Here is a 24,218-nt window from a genome sequence, read left to right as displayed (position 1 = left end):
AGAGCAAGGAACAAAAGACAAAGCACACATGGGACCATGCAAACCCAAAGCAGTGGTAACACCCAGAGTCATTTTAAATGATCCTGCGTTGCAGGCACACAAGGACCACATGCAGACATATGCAATCATTTGTAAATTCATGGGTTTATGGCCCACTGAAAAAGCCTTACAAACATGGATTAAATACCACTGGAAACCAAAAGGCAACATTGACCTACATCTTGGGTCTAAGGGTTTCTTCACTGTGGTATTTGCAAATATTGAAGATAAGGACAGAGTGTTTGAAGGAGGGCCCTACTTTTATGTTGCAGCAGGCCTCTATATGCGACCTTGGATTATGAATTTTGTTCCGGAATGCGAAACTTTTACATCGGTCCCAGTTTGGGTAAGACTCTACTCTCTACCTCTTGATTACTGGCAAACGGAATCCCTATCCACCATAGGAAATAAGTTAGGACGTTTTGTCAAAGCTTCTGAGGCCACTAGAAGGGGAAAGTATACTTCCTTTGCTAGAATATGTGTGGAGATGGATCTCTTTGGAGCTCTTCCAAATGAGGATATCTTGGAAGTTTTTGATGAAGAATGGGTACAAACAATAGATTATGAACATATTCCATTCAGATGTCGCAAATGCCATGAGCATGGGCACCTGTTCAGAGACTACCCTCTCAGTAAAATAGAGAATAAAAGCAAAACTGACACAATGAAGGATTCAGAAAGCTTCTTCAAGGTGGCACATAAAGGAAAAGGAGGCAAAAGAGGGCCAAAGACACATAAATCAATAGGGCAACAAGCTAGCCAGAACAAGTTTCAAGTTCTCGAAGAGGACGAAGGTATAATAGAAATAGATCAGGCAAAGGGAGGAAGTCCAGTGGAGGAGGGGAAAGAAGAAGATAGTGAACAAACACAAGATAATAACAAACAGAAAGAAACTATGATGAGTGATGCAGAATAGGAGATGGACCATGAAATGACCCAAAGTGAGATGGAAATGGAGGACCATGAACTCCAGGAAATCCTTGAGAAAGAGAATCTAGATTTGGAAGGTTTCTTGAATCAAGGAACCAGAGAAGGGATAGACTCGTTACCTACAGAGGAGTTCAATAGAGTTCAATAGCTGTTTTTATGGAAAACCCAAACTAAAGGGGTGGAGAGACAAAGAAAAAATGATAGGCAGGGCAACGAAGGAGTGAAAACGTTGAAAAGCATAGCAAGACTAGCACCCAGAGACCCAGGAAAGAAAAGAGGCAGAAAAAAGCAGAATGAGTTGTTGATGGAATGTGGAAAGCTAATGATAGATTCAAGTAAGATTAAAGACCTATCTAGTTACTCCTTTACTAATCTTTAATTATGAAGTTCACTTCTTGGAATATCAGGGGTCTAGGTAGTAAAATAAATCAAATATTATTGAGTAATAGAATGAAACAAGCAGCTCCGGATGTGATCTTCATCCAGGAAACTAAGTGTTCCATTCAAAAGATAAGAGATATCCATAGTAAATGGCTCAATAGATTTGAGTTTCTAGAAGTTAAAGCAGAGAATACAGCAAGAGGTATTCTCACTCTTTGGAACCCACAAAAAATTGACTTAATAGATGCGGAGGCATCTAGGGATTATTTATCTGTAGTCATTCAACCTGTGGGATTCAAGGAAACCTACCTAGTTATGAATGTTTATGGCCCTCAAAGAATGGATGATAAACTCAGACTTCTAAACTCTCTGGAGAATCTCAGAGACAGATATGCAGGAATACCCTGGATCTTGGGGGGTGATTTCAACATGATCAAATCACTTACGGAAAAAAGGGGGAACTAGAGTTCTAGGCAAAGACTCTTTGGCATTTCAAACCTTTATCAATAAGATGAAGCTTGTGGACATTGTAATGAGTAATGGTATCTTTACTTGGAACAATAAAAGAGGAGGAGAGTCTCAGGTGGCCTCAAAATTAGACAGATTCATAATCTCAAAGAATCTAATGCTCAATGACAAGGAAATGGTTGCAAGAGTTCTCCCCTTTGGAGGCTCAGATCACTAGCCGGTTCAACTGGAGGTTTAGGGCATTGGTACCCCTAGGAACAGACCTTTTCGATTTGAGAACATCTGGCTTTCCCACCCAGATTTCATCAGCAACATAGCCAAATGGTGGTCAGAAGATTTAAACATTCAGGGCACCAGAATGTTCCTTCTTCAGAAAAGACTAAAACACATCAAGCTCCAGCTTAAAGATTGGAACAAGAATGAATATGGCAATATTTTTGAGGAGAAAAAAACTATTGAAGGTAAAATGCAGGAACTCAACCAAGCCCTTATCATGGAGGGCTATGATAAAGTCAGAAGTGATCAAGCTACCAAATATCATCAAAACTGGGAGAATTTATGCAAACAAGAGGAAATATTTTGGAGACAAAAATCTAGAGTTCAGTGGCTAAAAGAAGGTGAACGTAATACTAGATTTTTCCACAAATCCACCATGGCGAATAGAGCTCATAACAAAATTTCTTTGATCAAGGACGAAGGAGGAAATCTTCTCAATTCTCATGAAGAAATAGAAGCAGTTCTAGTTCAGCACTTTCGAAACATAGCACAGGAAACCTGTTATGATAGAGAACACTCCATCCGGGACTTCACTAAGCATATACCCAGGCTGGTGTCTAGAGAGGATAATGTCAACCTTTATAGGCCAGTGACTGAAGAGGAGGTTAGTGGGGTACTCAAAGAAATGCAGAATGGTAAGGCACTAGGCCCAGATGGTTTCAATGTTGATTTCTTCAAAGCTTGCTGGAATATTGTCAAACAAGATATTCTGCATGTAGTGGAAGACTCTAGAATGAACAGAACCATTTTGAAGGCTTTGAATACCTCTTTTATAGCCCTAATCCCCAAACAGGAGTTGGCTCAAACCCCTGATAGGTTCAGACCTATAGCTTTGTGCAATGTGGTTTACAAGATAATATCAAAAGTTGTAGCCAATAGACTCAAACCCCTCCTTCCTTCCCTAGTTTCGGGGGAACAATCTGGATATGTGGAAGGAAGGCAAATTCTTAATAACATCATTCAAGCACATGAAGTGGTGCACTCTCTTACTAGCAAGAGAAAGGCTGGAATGATCATGCAATTGGACATAGCCAAAGCTTATGATAAGCTGAATTGGATCTATATCAGGAAAGTTCTTATTGCTTTCGGGTTTGATCACAATTGGGTGAGATGGATCCTGGCTCTGGTTACTTCTTCCAGTTTTTCAATTCTGGTCAATGGTTCTCCTTCGAAGACTTTCATTCCTTCTAGAGGCCTTAGGCAGGGTGACCCACTCTCTCCCTTTCTCTTCATCCTCATGATGGAAGGACTGGGTCGGTCTATCAAGCATGCAAAAGAAGTTGGTAAAATCAAAGGTCTCCAACTCTCTGACAATGGACAGGCCTTGACTCATCAACAATTTGTTGATGATACCATGTTGCAAGGAATCCCCACAGTCAAAGAAGCTCTTGCGTATAAAGAAATCCTCAGTGACTTTTCCAGGGCTTCAGGTATGGAAGTTAATCTCTCCAAATCTAAGATTTTTTTCTTTAATACTAACATTGCTATTCAAAGGAAAATATATAGAATTCTGGGCTTTCAAAGATATTCTCTCCCCTCAAAATATCTGGGAGTTCCTCTAACTGCTAAATCGTTACACAAGAGCATCTAGGAGCCAATGATTAATAAATTACAAGATAAAACCAGGAAATGGACTATGAGATCATTAAACTTGGCTGGTAGGTTGGTCCTCACAAAGGCTATACTACAATCAATCCCAGTCTTTATGCTTTCAGCTCTCCCAGCTCCTAAAGGAGTCCTGCATCAATTCAGAAACATACAAAGAGACTTTCTTTGGGGCAAGGGGGAAGAAAAGAAGAAATGGGCCTTAGTAGCCTAAGAAAAAATCTGCAAACCCAAAAACCATGGGGGTCTTGGATTGGATGATCCTGAGATTCTAAGCAAGGTTTTAGGGGCAAAATTATGGTGGCGATGGATTAAAGAACCAAAGGCACAATGGGCTATCATTTGGAAAGAAAAATATGCTAGCTCATGGCAAGATAATGACCGCATAAGGATGGATGGTAATATAAGGGGATCATACATTTGGAATAAAGCCTAGGAAAACAGAGGCTTAATTCAAGATAATAGCTTCTGGGAAATTAGAGAGGGAGACTTAGCTTTATTCTAGGAGGACAGATGGCAACAAGAACCTATTCTGTTAAAGGAGGATTTGGAGGACATCAAAGCAGAGACAAATACTAAGGGGCTTACCAAGGTTAAGGAATTATGGGATCAAAACAGTAGTACAGGGAAATGGAGAAACTGGAGGAAATTTGATTTCAGAAATGACAGTCCCCTGAAAGCTAAGGCTGAGAGACTAATGAAAGTATTAGAACAAAGGAAAATTCTAATTTCAGGGGGGCATGACCAGTTGATATGGGGAAACAATAATGAGGGGACCCTTAATATCAAGGAAGCTAAACTCATACTTCTTGAACTAGATTCCCATGCTCCAGATAGGATTTGGCAAAACCTATGGAGGCATCAAGGTTGGATGAAAATTAAAATTTTTATGTGGCTGGTTCTGCACAGGAAAATTCTGACCTGGGATAACATTCAGAAGAGGGGTGTCCTGGGGCCATTCAAATGCCAGCTTTGTGAAGGTCAAGAGGAAACAATGGAGCACCTTCTCAACAACTGCATTTTCACTTCCAGATTATGGGATTCTTTTGCCTCTATCTTCCAACAATCTGACAGAGACATTGGGAGTATTTTCAATACCCTTATCAACTGGAGAAGGAACTTTTCGGATAATGAAGTTCTGGGTTCAGCTTGGGCCCTTACACCAAGCTTCATTATTTGGAATGTCTGGAAAGAAAGGAACAATAGAATCTTCAAGAATGTTAAGAAATCTTCCCATTGTCTTTATGATCTGATCCTAAAATAGATTAAGGAGACGGTTGGCACTATAGTTCGAAATCTCCCTTCAAATCCCCCTTCTGCAATAGATTTGAGGATTCTTTGTCAGCTAGAGTTGCAGGGACTTATTCCTCAGGGCTTAGTTAGGAAAGTTTCAATTTTGGATCCTGAGCTAGATTTCTGGCATCCTCCCCCTAAGGGTTTTCTGAAATTCAACATTGATGGTGCTTCTAAAGGTAATCCGGGCACGGCCGGCCATGGAGGGGTGTTAAGGGATGAAAACGTAAGTATTTTGTTTATCTTCCATTGTCATTTAGGTAAAGCCACCAACAACATGGCGAAGTTAATGGCTATGGAGCATTGTTTAGAGTTCCTAGTTCAGGAAAACTGCCAAAGTGTGATCATTGAAGCGGATTCAGAGTTAATCATTAACTCGGTCAAGAGAATCAGCTGGGGAATGAAACCAGAAAAAGCCTCAAGAAACTGGAGGTTGATCCAGGTCTATCAATGGATTCACAGTCACCTCCAATGCCTGAGAATAGTCAGTTTTGCACATGTGCGAAGAATGGCCAATAAACTGGCAGATTTTCTATCCAATCAAGGAGTGATTTGCACAGATGATAGGGTGGGGATGAAATGGCAAGAGCTGCCTTAGAATATATTAAAATAGGGGTGTCAAAACCAAGCAGATGAAGATAATTCAGTGTTTCTGAAAAGAGCCATGGAGGCGGGTACAGATGACTAGCAGTTTTTTGTTTAGTGGTTTGCTCACAGTCAGTCTTTTGAGGGCTGCTTGCAGTGGTCAACCTGCGATTCCCAGGTTAATATGTTCACTGTAGTTTCCAGTTGCAATAGCGAGGATGATTTGGTTTTGTGGTTAACAGGCAGGGTGGCGGTTGCTTTAGTTCACATCAGTTCAGGAAGGGTAGATGCAGCAAGCGGCTGGGAGTCGGGAACTCTCGGAGGTCGGGATACCAGGGGTTTTTCCGTTTGGTTCACTTTACCGTGGCCTGAGCGGTTTTCCGGTGATCACAGCCCTAACAAGCGGGAAGTGGTTTTTCCTTTTCGGGAGCGATTCCACTCAGCGTGCTCCACGTGGCGGTGGGGTCGGGAGAAATACCGCCCTCATCGCACGCTATTGTTTGCGAATGTAGGTGGGTGCGATATTATTCTCAACCGTCGGATCTTGCAAAGCAGATCTACGGATGAGATTGATCGAGCATGTTGGTGGGTCCTTATGGTAAAAGGCGTGCTGCTTATCATAGCGATATTAGCCATAGCCGTTGGATCGAGCAGAGAGGTTCGACGGTTGAGATTAAAGAAGCAAGTTAGGAATTGGCGGGAAGCATTTTCCTTGGTGTGAAGAGGCTTATCACTCTAGCCATTGATTCGTGGGTTAGGGAGTTGTGCAGACATGAAAACTTTATAATTTTGGCACTGTGGTTTCTCTTCGGGACCGAATCCTGACTCTTGTATTTGCTTTAGAGATTTGTAAGGTTTGGTTATAGGGGGTGGGGCTTTTGCTTTGGGCCCGGGTATAGGTTTTGATGGGTTCTTTCCTTGGTCAACGACCCTACGAGAATTGTTGTATTTTATGTACTTTATTTGACGGTTAATGAAATTGAAGGTCCGACTCTTGCATTAGCAAAAAAAAAACTTTTGAAGGTCTTCCTCAACTCCAAATTGAGCTCATGATAGCTCATTGGAAAGATCTTTGTGTTTAGTTATCAATTGACTCATCAAACAAGTCATTTGGCCAACCAAGCTAGGAGTAATCTTGATTTTCCCAAGGTCACTCCAGAAGTGCATCAATCCTCTTGAGGCCAACTGTATTTTTTACATTTCTCTAAAACCATGACACCTGTGTAAAAAGTGAAGAAGGTTTTTCTTCCTTGGCCTATTTTCAACAAAAACCTCTCTTATTTTTCCCAAATTCATTTTTTCTTGCTCAGAAACATCATTTGAGTAAAACCTATCCCGATGTGTGGAACAAGGGATTTGTCAAAATGAAGTGAAATGAAGGGGATAAGGGGATTCTAAATTATTGAGAAAATTTTTCGAAGTAGGGAGGGATGTTAGGAAGTAGGGGAAAGTGGAATTTCAAATATTGAGTGAGGGGAAGGGGTCCAAAAGGGCAAAACCCAGGCCTAGCCTAGAAAATTGTCAAATTGTAGCAAGAAACTAGGGTTTGTGGGAAAATGAGGAATTTGAGGGATATCAATGATGGGAAGTGTTTAATAAGGTACATTAAGGATAGGGGAAGGTGTATGAACATCAAGACACAAGTTTTGTTTATGATGTGACCATCCAAGAGAAATTACCTTCAAAACCCTAGGAGAGGGAAATGAACCTTACCCAAGTACCACTGAAGCACGAACAAGGTGTAAAACGACCCGTGGGAGCCTGAAATGATGATGAAAACTCTTTGAATGATGGTACACTAAGCTGAATGGTGACATGGACCAAAATTTGGAGAACTTTGAAAGAAGTGAAAACAAACCCTAGACCTAATACCTAGTGACCAAATTTTATTTGAAGAGTCACTGAAATGACAAAATTTGACTTTGGCACCCTAAAATCACTTTGTAAGAGCATGTTTGATCACTGGTGGAAGGTTTCAAAGACTAACACTAACAGGGAGCATCTGTTACACAAAATTTTGTTACTATCCCTGTACCCCTCGTTCCTTGATCCTCGAGGACCTCTACAATGAACCCTGCATGCTTTGTCTTCATGAAGAAACTCCCATTGTGTCCCTCTTCATGAGCAGATCAATTCCTTTTTGCACCATTTCCCCTCAAACTTCTGTTTTTCTCAATTTACAAGACCGACGTTAATGACCTTTGTCTTCCCCGCACTGATGTGCAAATATTAGCACTATCCCTCGCATTGACCGGTGCGACTGAGCTGTGTTCCAGTCGTGTCGGTGCTGTTTTGGAAAGATTTTTAAAGTTGGAGTCGAAGCTTCCAGCTCTAAAAGCTTCGTAACGGAATTCTGGTAAATGGTTTGGCCGGATGGGGTGGAGGATGTTGGTTTGGGCTCCTTTCCCCTATAATGATGGAACTACCTCAAGGGATAAGTCATTTTCCCATGAGAGGAGGATCCATCTCCCATCTCCTATATAAACCTCCCTTCTTTGCAAGCACAAGCTAGCGTGAATATTGGTGTGCTTATGCTATTTTGGTTTGGAGTAGACAACAAGCTATTACTAGTTGTAGCTATGTAGTCGTGTGAGGGAGAAGTGTGATTTGGTTTGGAGTGAATCCTAAAGGGGAGAGCCTTAAAAGTATTGTTTCTTGAGGCCATCATAGAATGATAGCAGAAGTGTGTGGGAACTTGGTCTTGTCAGAGGAGGACTGCAACGTCAAGACAAATGGTTGTAATCTATCTTTGATATTAATATATGCAACTATCGATTGATTTCCTACATGTTTTGTTATATTATACATTCATGGCTTAATGTTTCTTGACTTGTTAAATAGGTTGAATTACAATTTTTCTATTGTCATGTTTGTTGTTTGTTGCTATTTACTTGTTTCAGGTGCTTGAAGAAGGAAGCGAGATATAGTTGAGTGAGCAAGCAAGGACATCATCAAATAGGATAAGTGGACTAAGAGGTAGGCCCTCTTATTTGGTTCTAACCTAAGGAAATCTTCCATAGAATGTATTTGTTGTGGCTAGACCCATCATCAGGCTAGAGGAATTCGTTTGTGTCCGCACTTATAATTTTACTTCACCACAGAGGGTTCTTGGGGTTTAGGGAACTCTAGACAATAGGGTATCACCCTATCTATTACTCATAGGGTTGGAGTAGTATCTCACCCTATCTTGGTCTTTGTAGAGTATACCCCAATTGGCATCATACCCATAAGCATGGCCTGTTGGGATTGTCCCTCCCTGTCTGGATAATGGGTTGAGGAGGCTTGGAGGCATGTGATCCTTACCTCTTCGTAAGTCAAGTATCTCATCCAAGCTCGAATTATGATGCAAGTGTTCTACCACATGACTATTGAGTGTCATTGTTGGGAAGATCATTAGGCAATAGGATAGATTGAGTAGTAGCTCCCCTATATCACCTATTTCTTGATATGGGTTCGTAGTAGTATGTCCCCAATGAGATTCCAGGTTGAGTAGTATCTCCTCGATGTGGTTCCAGGTTGAGATGTTCTTCCTAATGCCATGCTATCTAATGATGATGTGGGTCGTAGATCTGACTCCCCACCGATATTTTCGAGTAGTATCCTGCTAACAGAGATTCCAAGTAGTAGCCCGCTGACAAAGATTCTGGGTAGTACCCCGATGAATAAAGGGTGGCAACTTAGGCTCCCCTCCGATGATAAATTATTCTTCTAGATTCGAGAATTTCAACATATGAACATGGAGAATCGAGAGATAAGCAGGAATAAGCAAGAGATGGATTGAGATTATCAATGATGATACGTGATGATGAGATACTTGATATTGTATATGCTTTAATGACACGACACACATGACATGGTGCAGGTGGAATTCTCCCTAATTGAGAGGGAGTGTTAAAAATATGAAATTGTGGTCAAATTACACTTTGGATAGCTCGCTTGATAGAGATAAAGATTGCATTGAATTCCTCTTTTTGAGAGGACCAAAATCAACCTAAATATCACTCAAATAAGATAAGGGAAAGTGTAATTATGAAGAAAAGCCCACATGTGCACATTTGATAAGGTCAACCCTAAAGCAAAGTGAACCACCTTGAAAGGCTATAAATACAAGTTCCCTCTACCTCATTTGGACACAATAATGAGACACGCTTATATCATGTTTTTGGCTCGCACAGGTTAGAGGCTCGCCCGCGGAGGATCAGTTTCGCTCTGAGGAGAAATTGCAAGGTCCGAGCCTTGCATCTCTAATTTAGGGTTTTGGGCCCTAGTCACAGGCATAAAATAGGAGGATCTTGACCACAGTTGCTCCCTCAAAGGCTCATGTATGCGACGGGAGCCTTCCAGTTATAGGAACATCTCACTGTGCATGTGACCAGGAGATTAGGGTTTTCGCAATTCAGTTCTAACCTTCGTCGTTCGTTTGCCAGGCTTAAGGGTGTGACTTGGAATCCATAGTCACTCGCACAACACCTCCATGCTATCGATATCCAAAAAATGAAATCTCAGTCTTCTGAAGATTTCACTTAGTGATCAGGTGCTCAAAACTAGGCTCAAAAATCAAAGTGTCAGAATCATGAAAAACTTAGCTTCAGACCAAAGAGCTCGTCATTCTGATTCCAACGGTGAGAATGACACTCAAATCCAAGCTCGTATGTAGAAGTTATAGAAAGTCAAAGTTCAGGTTTGACTTGCTCACATGGTAGGATTGGATGATGTGGTAAGGCCCTTCAGTGAATGAGGAGACGCCAAGTGGCAAGCCGCCATTGTCCCTCACATGTCGTAAATTGTTATTGCAGGCAGGTCGATGTTAAAAATCAACCCTCGAGCAAGGAAGGGTTGCGATGCAATAAGGTAGGGGGAAGGTATTCAAGAATCGGTCGGAGGTGCAATGCGATGGATTGCAATCGCACATCGGCGAAGGGAAGACATTATAGAATCGGTCATCGGCAGGTACTGGGTTACGATGTGATCACACATCTCACACAACACTATAGAATCGGCCCCGACAGGTTTGGGTGTGATGCGATATCGCAATCGCAAATCAAAACTCGCAGGAAAACAAAGTCTCGCTTTATGATTGTCGATGATTCTCCACGGATTGCGAAATGTCACAGGTTCCTCGGATGCGATGTGACTATAAGCTATAGTTTTATGGTCCATCGGGTCCGCCGTATCGCAATTGCACATTGCCTGCTTTGTTCACAGACCATAAGCCTACAGGGCTTCGCCGATTGTGATTTGCGATGGAAAATCGGTGCCAACGGATTATGGTTCACGCGCGGCAAAATTATCGCTCGATTAGTGGATTTTTGGAGCGAAATTGTGGGTTCCTGTCAAATGTGGAGCAATTTGTGGAACAAATAGTAGGAAAAATAGGAGAGGTCATAACTTCTTCAGTTTTCCACCAAATGGGATGCAAAAAGAAGCTAGATAACCTTTTTTTAGGATGCTGGATTGATTGGAGTAGGTTTCAGAAACATTTGAGCATTGTAAACACACATTTTTACACTTTTGAGCATAATAGAGAGGCCCAAGCCATTGGAAGCTGGACCAAGGAGACATAACCTAGGAGGGGCGAACTCCTTTATCATGTGCTTGTTGTAATATGTATGATGTTCTGTACATGTTTATGCTACTGTTCAGTGTTTTATTTATGTTAAATTGCTCATAAAATTAACATAAAAACTCTTCATTTCACTTGTAAAAATTCACGAATCCTTAATCACAATGAAAGAATTTTGTTTATAATTTGAGGAAGATCTTAGCACTGCAAACTAATATTCTAAATCAGATCAATTTGGTATCAGAGCACTAGGTTTTTCTTTGTGAAAGAAGGATTTAATTTTTTGCAAGTTTATGTCATGCTTACAAGGTTAAAACTCAAAATAGGCGAAGGAAAGCTGGTTGGAAGCCCTGAAGTTGGGTCAAGGGGAAGGAGAGTAAGGTTGCCACAATCTCCAACACCAGTTCAACCTCAAGTTGCAGTTGAGACTCTAGAGATCATGTCTCATGAAGGAGAGCCTAAAAACATGAAAGAAGATAATAAGACCTTCATAAAGGCTTTCTTTGATGGCGAAGGTCCTCTATGAAGAGAGGAATAGCAGGTTGTAAAGAGAAAGTTCAAAACCTCCCAAAGGAGAAGGCTCTTTAGGAGGAGGTAATGGAAATGGAAACAAACCTCCACCCTTTCCACCATCTTCTTCATATTCTTATTCACAAGCGTCTTCACACTCTTCCACTAATACAACTGTAGAAATTCTGACTGTAGATCAACCTGATAATGCAATATAACTAAGCAAAATACTTTAATCTACTTCTACAAGCAATTAGCGAAAGCTTAAAAGATTTGGGTAAGATCAAGCGAAACACATATAACAAGAGAAGAATAAATGCACATGAAACACAGAAGAATACTCAGGGGAAAGCCTCAGCTAAAAACCCCACTATCTGTATTATCATTATAAGTTGTAAATATCTCAGAATTACACAAAATACCTTCTCCTCTGCCTTCCTGATCTCCTATTTCCTTGTGCAGTTTCTCCTGGTTGATCCTCCTGTTAAGTGTAACACTAATCTCACACCCTGTAAAACTATGCAATCCTCCTGTGCATTAATCCTTATGCATGCATGAGTTTCCTTATAGGAGAAAACAAGCAATTGATATTACACTGTCTTTGACATTTAGCTCAACTGGGTCTTTCTCATAATAGGCATGCATGAGTTACTGATGAGAGAATCTTCAGTTATCTAGAGTACACTAGTTGGATGCATGCATGCATTAACTGACTGAACTCACAATTAGTTCCTCAAATAGTTTGGAACTAATTTAACTGGACTTAACTCAGTTAATTGAGATAAATAATTACAACTCAAATATAACTCAATCTTATCTCCTTAGTTAAGGGATAATTGTTGCATGACTTTAAAAAGACTTCTAACTTGAATTTCTCCAACTAATTAACTCAAGATGAATTAATTAATTATTTTCCAAGCAGCTGGTGAGACTAAATTCAAATTTAATACAAATTTAATTCAAGGACAAATTAAAATTGGAATATTCTAGATTCTATTTTTATCATTTCTTGTTGCTATTTTCAACAACAACCCTTCCTCATACTCATCATCCTTCTTCAAAAGGAACTGGTAACTCACCTTTTTAAAAAGTTGACGTTAAATTCGAGTTGCCCGTGTATAATGGTGAAGTGAATGCAGATAAGATTGATAATTGGATTCGTCAGCTGGAGGTCTATTGCAGGATTCAAAACCTTCAAGAGGATGACATAAAGATTCAGTTAGCTTCCTTGAGAATCCAGGGTGCACCACTAGTATGGTGGGAATCAAAGACTCAAGAGGAGATTAAAAAACACGGTAAGATCTCAATTTCTTGGAATGATTTTGTTACTGCAATTAAAAGACAACTCTACGCTCCAGATTATATGCAGAAAGCCATCATGAATTGGCAGAACTTTAGACAGCATAAAGGTCAAAATGTGCAAGATTACACCCAAGAATTCAAAGAAAAGGTCTTTGATGTTAGGTGTAGATTTGCAGTCACAGACACTTTGCTGAAGTACATAGGGGGTTTACATAGTTACCTTAGGCATACTATCTTAATGTTTAATCCAAATAATCTAGATGATGTGTGTGTGCAAGCCATTCATCTTGAGGTAAGAGGGAAAACCATCCTAGAAGAAGGTAGTAAAAAGCAGTTTAAGGGGAAAGAAAAATAAAAGGCTTTCAAGGGAAAGAGAAATGCACCCATTAAAAAGGAAGGAGAGAAAACAATCTTTAAACATTGTTCTAGAGAGGGTCACAATGACGCTCACTGTTGGAAGCTTCATCCCGAAATGAAACCAAAGAAATTCAACAACAAAGGAAAAGAAAAGATAGTTGCAATCACTCAAGAAGAGGATTTGGGATCCGAATCGGGTGATGAAACAAAAATCATAGCCATGGGGTTTCAAGGAAAGGAATCCATTGCCAGCACCAGTTCTTCAAACTCACAGAATGAAACTCCAAATGAAAAGAGGAGAATATAATTGTTTCACATAAGGATGATATCGAAACATAACAAGATTGATACGTTGTTCGATAATGGCTCTCAAGCCAATATTGTCTCTGAAAACATTGTCAAGAGTTTAAATATGGAAACTATTCCACATCATAAACCATATCCACTTGGGTATGTGACAATGCACAATTATAGGTTACGAGAAAGTGTAAATTGAAATTTGCAATCACTGCAAAATTCATAGATGAAGTGGAGCTTGATGTTGTGTCGTTAGATATATGTGGCATCATTTTGGGTAGCCCATACCTTTATGACAGAAAAGATATCTTCCATCAACATGAAAAAAAATATCATTTATTCAAAAATGGAGTAGAATATATTGTGAGAGCTCACATCAAAAAAAAAATCTTTCAATTGTTAATGCAGGGCAGATGAAAAGACTGGTAAATTTGAGCAAGAATTTTATGCTTCTCATGATCAAACCCAAGAAAGATATTGATTATGAAGCATTTGATGTTTGTAATTAGAATTTGAAAATTGATTTGGTTGATGCTGTTAACCAATCTGATGAAATGTTTCAGGGATCAAAGGGATTACTTCTCAAGAGGGGAATCCAACCTGAGTTAGAGTTGCAGCAAAAGTGTCTTCTTCCTAACATTGGCATGTACATGATGTCAGTGATGGAAAACATAGAAATTAAGACGCAAATCTAGGGATTGTTGAAAAAAAGGATCGTTCGGCCTACTCCTTTACCGTGTGGTGCACCTCTTGTTTTGGCACCCGAGAAGAATGGTAAGCATTTCCTTGAATGGGATTCAAGAAGTGGTTTTCATCAAGGTAAAGTTGTTGAAGGAGATATAGGGAAGACAACATTCAAAACCGGGCAAGGTTTGTTTGAATGGCTAGTTATGATTTTCGGTATTTTCCACGCTCCTACTACTTTTACGCATATGAAGAAAGATGTGTGGAAGCCATTTCTAGACAGGATAGTCTATTTGGATGACATTTTCATTTTAAGAAAATTTCATTATGAATATGTCATGTGTGAGAAAAAATACTTAATGTCGTATGTCAAGAACATTTGTTTATGAAGATGTCAAAGTTTATGCTGGATAAAACTTCATTGATGAACTTGAGCCATGAAATTGGTTCTTCCAAGCGTGTTCAGGTTCCCAAAGGATTTTTGGCAGTCTGCATGGGACGTGGAGAAGGTGAGCTGAAGCTAGACCTCTCCAAGATTGATGTCGTAACAGTCTGTGGTGGTATTGACTCCATTCCTGCAGACACAGGTGAAAGAATCATACATCCCCGTGAAGCCACAGATGCCTTTGCTCTGCTCGCAATTTACGCAGGCAGACTCAAGATAGTCATTTGGATAAGATGTTTTTTGGGAGCAGCCCAATGTTGGAGGAGAAATTTTGTTAATTTTTCTTCTATTGTAGTTCATTTGCATTCATTGGAAATTGTGCAAAAGGTCTTCTAGTGGGGAGGCAAACAACGAGAGGCATTTGATGTTTTAAAACAAAATATCAGTACAGTTCCAGTACTTGATTTTCTAGACTTGAGACAATCATTTAAGTTTCAGGTTGTTGTATGTGACTATGCCATGGGCGCAGTCTATTTGCAATATGGTAAGCCCATTTATTTTCATTCAGAAATTTTCAATGATAAAGTGTTTAAGTTGCAGCAACAAAGGCACTTCCATTGGATGGGTTTTCTTCTACTATTCCACTTAGTCAAAAGGTATAAGAAAGGTATGAGTGACAAGTTTTTTGATGTACTTTCTAGGCCTATAGTTTTTGTAACTATTTTCCTCAAGCATAATTTTGTTTTACATGAAAGTTATGTTTAGAAAAATACATACTTTGAAGATGTATATTCAAGATTGAGTCAAAGGAATCAAGTGGAGGAATTTTTTTACCATTTACATCATAATGTATTGTATCATCTTGATAATAAGGATGTTGCTACTGATAGTAACATGGACATGGAAAAAGAGTTCATTGAATGACTCCAAATGGTACATCAAACAGTGCAAGAACAACTTGAAAAGGACAAAGACAAGTACACAGAAAGGAACGACAAGAATATTGGAGATCACAATTTTCAATTCAGTGATCAATGGATTGAGATTGGAAAAGTGAGGGAACTGTACCCTCACCTGTTGGTCAATTTAAAGTGATATTTTGGGGTCCAAAATACTTCTAGTGGGGAGGAGTGATCAGGTGATCAAAATTAGGCTCAAAAAACCAAAGTGTCGGAATCTTGATAAACTTAGCTTCATATCAAAGAGCTCGTCATTCTGATTCCAACGGTGTGAATGACACTCAAATCCGAGCTCGTATGTAGAAGTTATAGCAATTCAAAGTTCAAGTTTGACTTTTTCACATGGCATGATTGGATGATGTGGCAAGGTCTTTCAGTAAATGAGGAGGCTACAAGTGGCAAGCCTCCATTGGCCCCCGCATGTCACAAATCACCATTGCATACAGATCATCATTAAAAATGTGCCCCCAAGTAAGGAAGGTTGCAATGTGATAAGGCAGATGGGAAGGCATTCAAGAATTGACTGGAAGCACGATGCGACGGATTGCAATTGTACATCGACAAAGGGAAGGCATTATAGAATTAGCCCTCAATATGTATCGAGTTGTGATGCGATCACATATCTCACACGACACTACATAATTGGCCCCGACAAGTTTGGGTTGCGATGCGATATTGCAATCGCAACTCGCAGGGAAACAGAGTCTCGCTTTATGATTGCTCGTCGGTTCTCCGCCGATTGTGAAATGCGATAGGTTCCTCAAATGCGATGCGACTATAGGCTGCAGTTTAATGGTTCGTCGGGTCCGCCGTATCGCAATCGCACATTTCCCGCCTTGTTCACAGACCATAAGCTTGCAGGACTTTTCCTATTGCGATTTGTGATGGACAGTCGGTGCCGACAGATTATGGCTTGCCGCGGGGAAAAATTATCGCTCGGTTAGCGGATTTTTGGAGCGAAATTGTGGGTTCCTGTCGGATGTGGAGCAATTTGTGGAATGAATAGTGGGAAAACTAGGAGAGGTCATAACTTCTTTAGCTTTCCACCAAATGGGATGCAAAAAGAGGCTAGATAGCCATTTTTAAGGATGTTGGACTGATTGAAGCAGGTTTCAGAAGCATTTGAGCATTGTAGACATATATTTTTACACTTTTGAGCATAATCGAGAGGCCTAAGCCATTGGAAGATGGACTAAGGAGGTGTAGCTCAGGAGGGGTGAACTCCTTTATCATGTGCTTGTTGTAATGTGTTTTTGATGATGTTCTGTACATGTTTATGCTTTCTAAAAGAATCCTTAAGCACAATGAAAGCATTTTGCTTATAATATGAGGAAGATCTTAGCAATGCAAACTAATATTCTAAATCAAACCACTCAGTGACCGCAAGGTTCAACAGTTGACTATAGACAATGACAATTCAATAGTCATAGGAACATTTCACTGTGCATGTGACCAGGAGATTAGGGTTTTCGCAATTCAGTTCTAACCTTCGTCATTCGTTTGCCAGGCTTAAGGGTGTGACTTGGAATCCATAGTCACTCGCACAACACCTCCATGCTATCGATATCCAAAAAATGAAATCTCAGTCTTCTGAAGATTTCACTTAGTGATCAGGTGCTCAAAACTAGGCTCAAAAATCAAAGTGTCAGAATCATGAAAAACTTAGCTTCAGACCGAAGAGCTCGTCATTCTGATTCCAACGGTGTGAATGACACTCAAATCCAAGCTCGTATGTAGAAGTTATAGAAAGTCAAAGTTCAGGTTTGACTTGCTCACATGGTAGGATTGGATGATGTGGTAAGGCCCTTCAGCGAATGAGGAGACGCCAAGTGGCAAGCCGCCATTGTCCCTCACATGTCGTAAATTGTTATTGCAGGCAGGTCGATGTTAAAAATTAGCCCTCGAGCAAGGAAGGGTTGCGATGCAATAAGGTAGGGGGGAAGGAATTCAAGAATCGGTCGGAGGTGCAATGCGATGGATTGCAATCGCACATTGATGAAGGGAAGACATTATAGAATCGGCCATCGGCAGGTACTGGGTTACGATGTGATCACACATCTCACACAACACTATAGAATCGGCCCCGACAGGTTTGGGTTGTGATGCGATATCGCAATCGCAAATCAAAACTCGCAGGAAAATAAAGTCTCGCTTTATGATTGTCGATGATTCTCCATGGATTGCGAAATGTGATAGGTTCCTCGGATGCGATGTGACTATAGGCTGTAGTTTTATGGTCCGTCGGGTCCGCCGTATCGCAATTGCACATTGCCTGCTTTGTTCACAGACCATAAGCCTACAGGGCTTCGCCGATTGTGATTTGCGATGGAAAATCGGTGCCAACGGATTATGGTTCACGCGCGGCAAAATTATCGCTCGATTAGTGGATTTTTGGAGCGAAATTGTGGGTTCCTGTCAAATGTGGAGCAATTTGTGGAACAAATAGTAGGAAAAATAGGAGAGGTCATAACTTCTTCAGTTTTCCACCAAATGGGATGCAAAAAGAAGCTAGATAACCTTTTTTTAGGATGCTGGATTGATTGGAGTAGGTTTCAGAAGCATTTGAGCATTGTAAACACACATTTTTACACTTTTGAGCATAATAGAGAGGCCCAAGCCATTGGAAGCTGGACCAAGGAGACATAACCTAGGAGGGGCGAACTCCTTTATCATGTGCTTGTTGTAATATGTATGATGTTCTGTACATGTTTATGCTACTGTTCAGTGTTTTATTTATGTTAAATTGCTCATCAAATTAACATAAAAACTCTTCATTTCACTTGTAAAAATTCACGAATCCTTAATCACAATGAAAGAATTTTGTTTATAATTTGAGGAAGATCTTAGCACTGCAAACTAATATTCTAAATCAGATCAATTTGGTATCAGAGCACTAGGTTTTTCTTTGTGAAAGAAGGATTTAATTTTTTGCAAGTTTATGTCATGCTTACAAGGTTAAAACTCAAAATAGGCGAAGGAAAGCTGGTTGGAAGCCCTGAAGTTGGGTCAAGGGGAAGGAGAGTAAGGTTGCCACAATCTCCAACACCAGTTCAACCTCAAGTTGCAGTTGAGACTCTAGAGATCATGTCTCATGAAGGAGAGCCTAAAAACATGAAAGAAGATAATAAGACCTTCATAAAGGCTTTCTTTGATGGCGAAGGTCCTCTATGAAGAGAGGAATAGCAGGTTGTAAAGAGAAAGTTCAAAACCTCCCAAAGGAGAAGGCTCTTTAGGAGGAGGTAATGGAAATGGAAACAAACCTCCACCCTCTCCACCATCTTCTTCATATTCTTCTTCACAAGCGTCTTCACACTCTTCCACTAATACAACTGTAGAAATTCTGACTGTAGATCAACCTGATAATGCAATATAACTAAGCAAAATACTTTAATCTACTTCTACAAGCAATTAGTGAAAGCTTAAAAGATTTGGGTAAGATCAAGCGAAACACATATAACAAGAGAAGAATAAATGCACATGAAACACAGAAGAATACTCAGGGGAAAGCCTCAGCTAAAAAGCCCACTATCTGTATTATCATTATAAGTTGTAAATATCTCAGAATTACACAAAATACCTTCTCCTCTGCCTTCCTGATCTCCTATTTCCTTGTGCAGTTTCTCCTGGTTGATCCTCCTGTTAAGTGTAACACTAATCTCACACCCTGTAAAACTATGCAATCCTCCTGTGCATTAATCCTTATGCATGCATGAGTTTCCTTATAGGAGAAAACATGCAATTGATATTACACTGTCTTTGACATTTAGCTCAACTGGGTCTTTCTCATAATAGGCATGCATGAGTTACTGATGAGAGAATCTTCAGTTATCTAGAGTACACTAGTTGGATGCATGCATGCATTAACTGACTGAACTCACAATTAGTTCCTCAAATAGTTTGGAACTAATTTAACTGGACTTAACTCAATTAATTGAGATAAATAATTACAACTCAAATATAACTCAATCTTATCTCCTTAGTTAAGGGATAATTGTTGCATGACTTTAAAAAGACTTCTAACTTGAATTTCTCCAACTAATTAACTCAAGATGAATTAATTAATTATTTTCCAAGCAGCTGGTGAGACTAAATTCAAATTTAATACAAATTTAATTCAAGGAAAATTGGAATATTCTAGATTCTATTTTTATCATTTCTTGTTGCTATTTTCAACAACAACCCTTCCTCATACTCATCATCATTCTTCAAAAGGAACTGGTAACTCACCTTTTTAAAAAGTTGACGTTAAATTCGAGTTGCCCGTGTATAATGGTGAAGTGAATGCAGATAAGATTGATAATTGGATTCGTCAGCTGGAGGTCTATTGCAGGATTCAAAACCTTCAAGAGGATGACATAAAGATTCAGTTAGCTTCCTTGAGAATCTAGGGTGCACCACTAGTATGGTGGGAATCAAAGACTCAAGAGGAGATTAAAAAACACGGTAAGATCTCAATTTCTTGGAATGATTTTGTTACTGCAATTAAAAGACAACTCTACGCTCCAGATTATATGCAGAAAGCCATCATGAATTGGTAGAACTTTAGACAGCATAAAGGTCAAAATGTGCAAGATTACACCCAAGAATTCAAAGAAAAGGTCTTTGATGTTAGGTGTAGATTTGCAGTCACAGACACTTTGCTGAAGTACATAGGGGGTTTACATAGTTACCTTAGGCATACTATCTTAATGTTTAATCCAAATAATCTAGATGATGTGTGTGTGCAAGCCATTCATCTTGAGGTAAGAGGGAAAACCATCCTAGAAGAAGGTAGTAAAAAGCAGTTTAAGGGGAAAGAAAAATAAAAGGCTTTCAAGGGAAAGAGAAATGCACCCATTAAAAAGGAAGGAGAGAAAACAATCTTTAAACATTGTTCTAGAGAGGGTCACAATGAAGCTCACTGTTGGAAGCTTCATCCCGAAATGAAACCAAAGAAATTCAACAACAAAGGAAAAGAAAAGATAGTTGCAATCACTCAAGAAGAGGATTTGGGATCCGAATCGGGTGATGAAACAAAAATCATAGCCATGGGGTTTCAAGGAAAGGAATCCATTGCCAGCACTAGTTCTTCAAACTCACATAATGAAACTCCAAATGAAAAGAGGAGAATATAATTGTTTCACATAAGGGTGATATCGAAACATAACAAGATTGATACGTTGTTCGATAATGGCTCTCAAGCCAATATTGTCTCTGAAAACATTGTCAAGAGTTTAAATATGGAAACTATTCCACATCATAAACCATATCCACTTGGGTATGTGACAATGCACAATTATAGGTTACGAGAAAGTGTAAACTGAAATTTGCAATCACTGCAAAATTCATAGATGAAGTGGAGCTTGATGTTGTGTCGTTAGATATATGTGGCATCATTTTGGGTAGCCCATACCTTTATGACAGAAAAGATATCTTCCATCAACATGAAAAAAAATATCATTTATTCAAAAATGGAGTAGAATATATTGTGAGAGCTCACAGCAAAAAAAAAATCTTTCAATTGTTAATGCAGGGCAGATGAAAAGACTGGTAAATTTGAGCAAGAATTTTATGCTTCTCATGATCAAACCCAAGAATGATATTGATTATGAAGCATTTGATGTTTGTAATTAGAATTTGAAAATTGATTTGGTTGATGCTGTTAACCAATCTGATGAAATGTTTCAGGAATCAAAGGGATTACTTCCCAAGAGGGGAATCCAACCTGAGTTACAGTTGCAGCAAAAGTGTCTTCTTCCTAACATTGGCATGTACATGATGTCAGTGATGGAAAGCATAGAAATTAAGACGCAAATCTAGGGATTGTTGAATAAAAGGATCATTCGGCCTACTCCTTTACCGTGTGGTGCACCTCTTGTTTTGGCACCCGAGAAGAATGGTAAGCATTTCCTTGAATGGGATTCAAGAAGTGGTTTTCATCAAGGTAAAGTTGTTGAAGGAGATATAGGGAAGACAACATTCAAAACCAGGCAAGGTTTGTTTGAATGGCTTGTTATGATTTTCGGTATTTTCCATGCTCCTACTACTTTTACGCATATGAAGAAAGATGTGTTGAAGCCATTTCTAGACAGGATAGTCTATTTGGATGACATTTTCATTTTAAGAAAATTTCATTATGAACATGTCATGTGTGAGAAAAAATACTTAATGTCGTATGTCAAGAACATTTGTTTATGAAGATGTCAAAGTATATGCTGGATAAAACTTCTTTGATGTACTTGAGCCATGAAATTGGTTCTTCCAAGCGTGTTCAGGTTCCCAAAGGATTTTTGGCAGTCTGCATGGGACATGGAGAAGGTGAGCTGAAGCTAGACCTCTCCAAGATTGATGTCGTAACAGTCTGTGGTGGTATTGACTCCATTCCTGCAGACACAGGTGAAAGAATCATACATCCCCGTGAAGCCACAGATGCCTTTGCTCTGCTCGCAATTTACGCAGGCAGGCTCAAGATAGTCATTTGGATAAGAGGTTTTTTGGGAGCAGCCCAATGTTGGAGGAGAAATTTTGTTAATTTTTCTTCTATTGTAGTTCATTTGCATTCATTAGAAATTGTGCAAAACCTCTTCTAATGGGGAGGCAAACAACGAGAGGCATTTGATGTTTTAGAACAAAATATCAGTACAGTTCCAGTACTTGATTTTCTAGAATTGAGACAATCATTTAAGTTTCAGGTTGTTGTATGTGATTATGCCATGGGCGCAGTCTATTTGCAATATGGTAAGCCCATTTATTTTCATTCAGAAATTTTCAATGATAAAGTGTTTAAGTTGCAGCAACAAAGGCACTTCCATTGGATGGGTTTTCTTCTACTATTCCACTTAGTCAAAAGGTATAAGAAAGGTATGAGTGACAAGTTTTTTGATGTACTTTCTAGGCCTATAGTTTTTGTAACTATTTTCCTCAAGCATAATTTTGTTTTACATGAAAGTTATGTTTAGAAAAATACATACTTTGAAGATGTATATTCAAGATTGAGTCAAAGGAATCAAGTGGAGGAATTTTTTTACCATTTACATCATAATGTATTGTATCATCTTGATAATAAGGATGTTGCTACTGATAGTAACATGGACAAGGAAAAAGAGTTCATTGAATGACTCCAAATGGTACATCAAACAGTGCAAGAACAACTTGAAAAGGACAAAGACAAGTACACAGAAAGGAACGACAAGAATATTGGAGATCACAATTTTCAATTCAGTGATCAATGGATTGAGATTGGAAAAGTGAGGGAACTGTACCCTCACCTGTTGGTCAATTTAAAGTGATATTTTGGGGTCCAAAATACTTCTAGTGGGGAGGAGTGATCAGGTGATCAAAATTAGGCTCAAAAAACCAAAGTGTCGGAATCTTGATAAACTTAGCTTCATATCAAAGAGCTCGTCATTCTGATTCCAACGGTGTGAATGACACTCAAATCCGAGCTCGTATGTAGAAGTTATAGCAATTCAAAGTTCAAGTTTGACTTTTTCACATGGCATGATTGGATGATGTGGCAAGGTCTTTCAGTAAATGAGGAGGCTACAAGTGGCAAGCCTCCATTGGCCCCCGCATGTCACAAATCACCATTGCATACAGATCATCATTAAAAATGTGCCCCCAAGTAAGGAAGGTTGCAATGTGATAAGGCAGATGGGAAGGCATTCAAGAATTGACTGGAAGCACGATGCGACGGATTGCAATTGTACATCGACAAAGGGAAGGCATTATAGAATTAGCCCTCAATATGTATCGAGTTGTGATGCGATCACATATCTCACACGACACTACATAATTGGCCCCGACAAGTTTGGGTTGCGATGCGATATTGCAATCGCAACTCGCAGGGAAACAGAGTCTTGCTTTATGATTGTTGTTGGTTCTCCGCCGATTGTGAAATGCGATAGGTTCCTCAAATGCGATGCGACTATAGGCTGCAGTTTAATGGTCCGTCGGGTCCGCCGTATCGCAATCGCACATTTCCCGCCTTGTTCACAGACCATAAGCTTGCAGGACTCTGCCTATTGCGATTTGTGATGGACAGTCGGTGCCGACAGATTATGGCTTGCCGCGCGGAAAAATTATCGCTCGGTTAGCGGATTTTTGGAGCGAAATTGTGGGTTCCTGTCGGATGTGGAGCAATTTGTGGAATGAATAGTGGGAAAACTAGGAGAAGTCATAACTTCTTCAGTTTTCCACCAAATTGGATGCAAAAAGAGGCTAGATAGCCATTTTTAAGGATGTTGGACTGATTGAAGCAGGTTTCAGAAGCATTTGAGCATTGTAGACATATATTTTTACACTTTTGAGCATAATCGAGAGGCCTAAGCCATTGGAAGATGGACTAAGGAGGTGTAGCTCAGGAGGGGTGAACTCCTTTATCATGTGCTTGTTGTAATGTGTTTTTGATGATGTTCTGTACATGTTTATGCTTTCTAAAAGAATCCTTAAGCACAATGAAAGCATTTTGCTTATAATATGAGGAAGATCTTAGCAATGCAAACTAATATTCTAAATCAAACCACTCAGTGACCGCAAGGTTCAACAGTTGACTATAGACAATGACAATTCAATAGTCATAGGAACATCTCACTGTGCATGTGAC

The sequence above is a fragment of the Pinus tabuliformis genome, chromosome Q, assembly GCF_031772625.1.
Source record: "Pinus tabuliformis cultivar Carrire ecotype Pingquan chromosome Q, CPIR1, whole genome shotgun sequence".
NCBI classification, from domain to species: Eukaryota; Viridiplantae; Streptophyta; class Pinopsida; order Pinales; family Pinaceae; genus Pinus; species Pinus tabuliformis.
The sequence above is the reverse complement of the archived record's forward strand: the minus strand, read 5'-3'. Positions refer to the sequence as shown.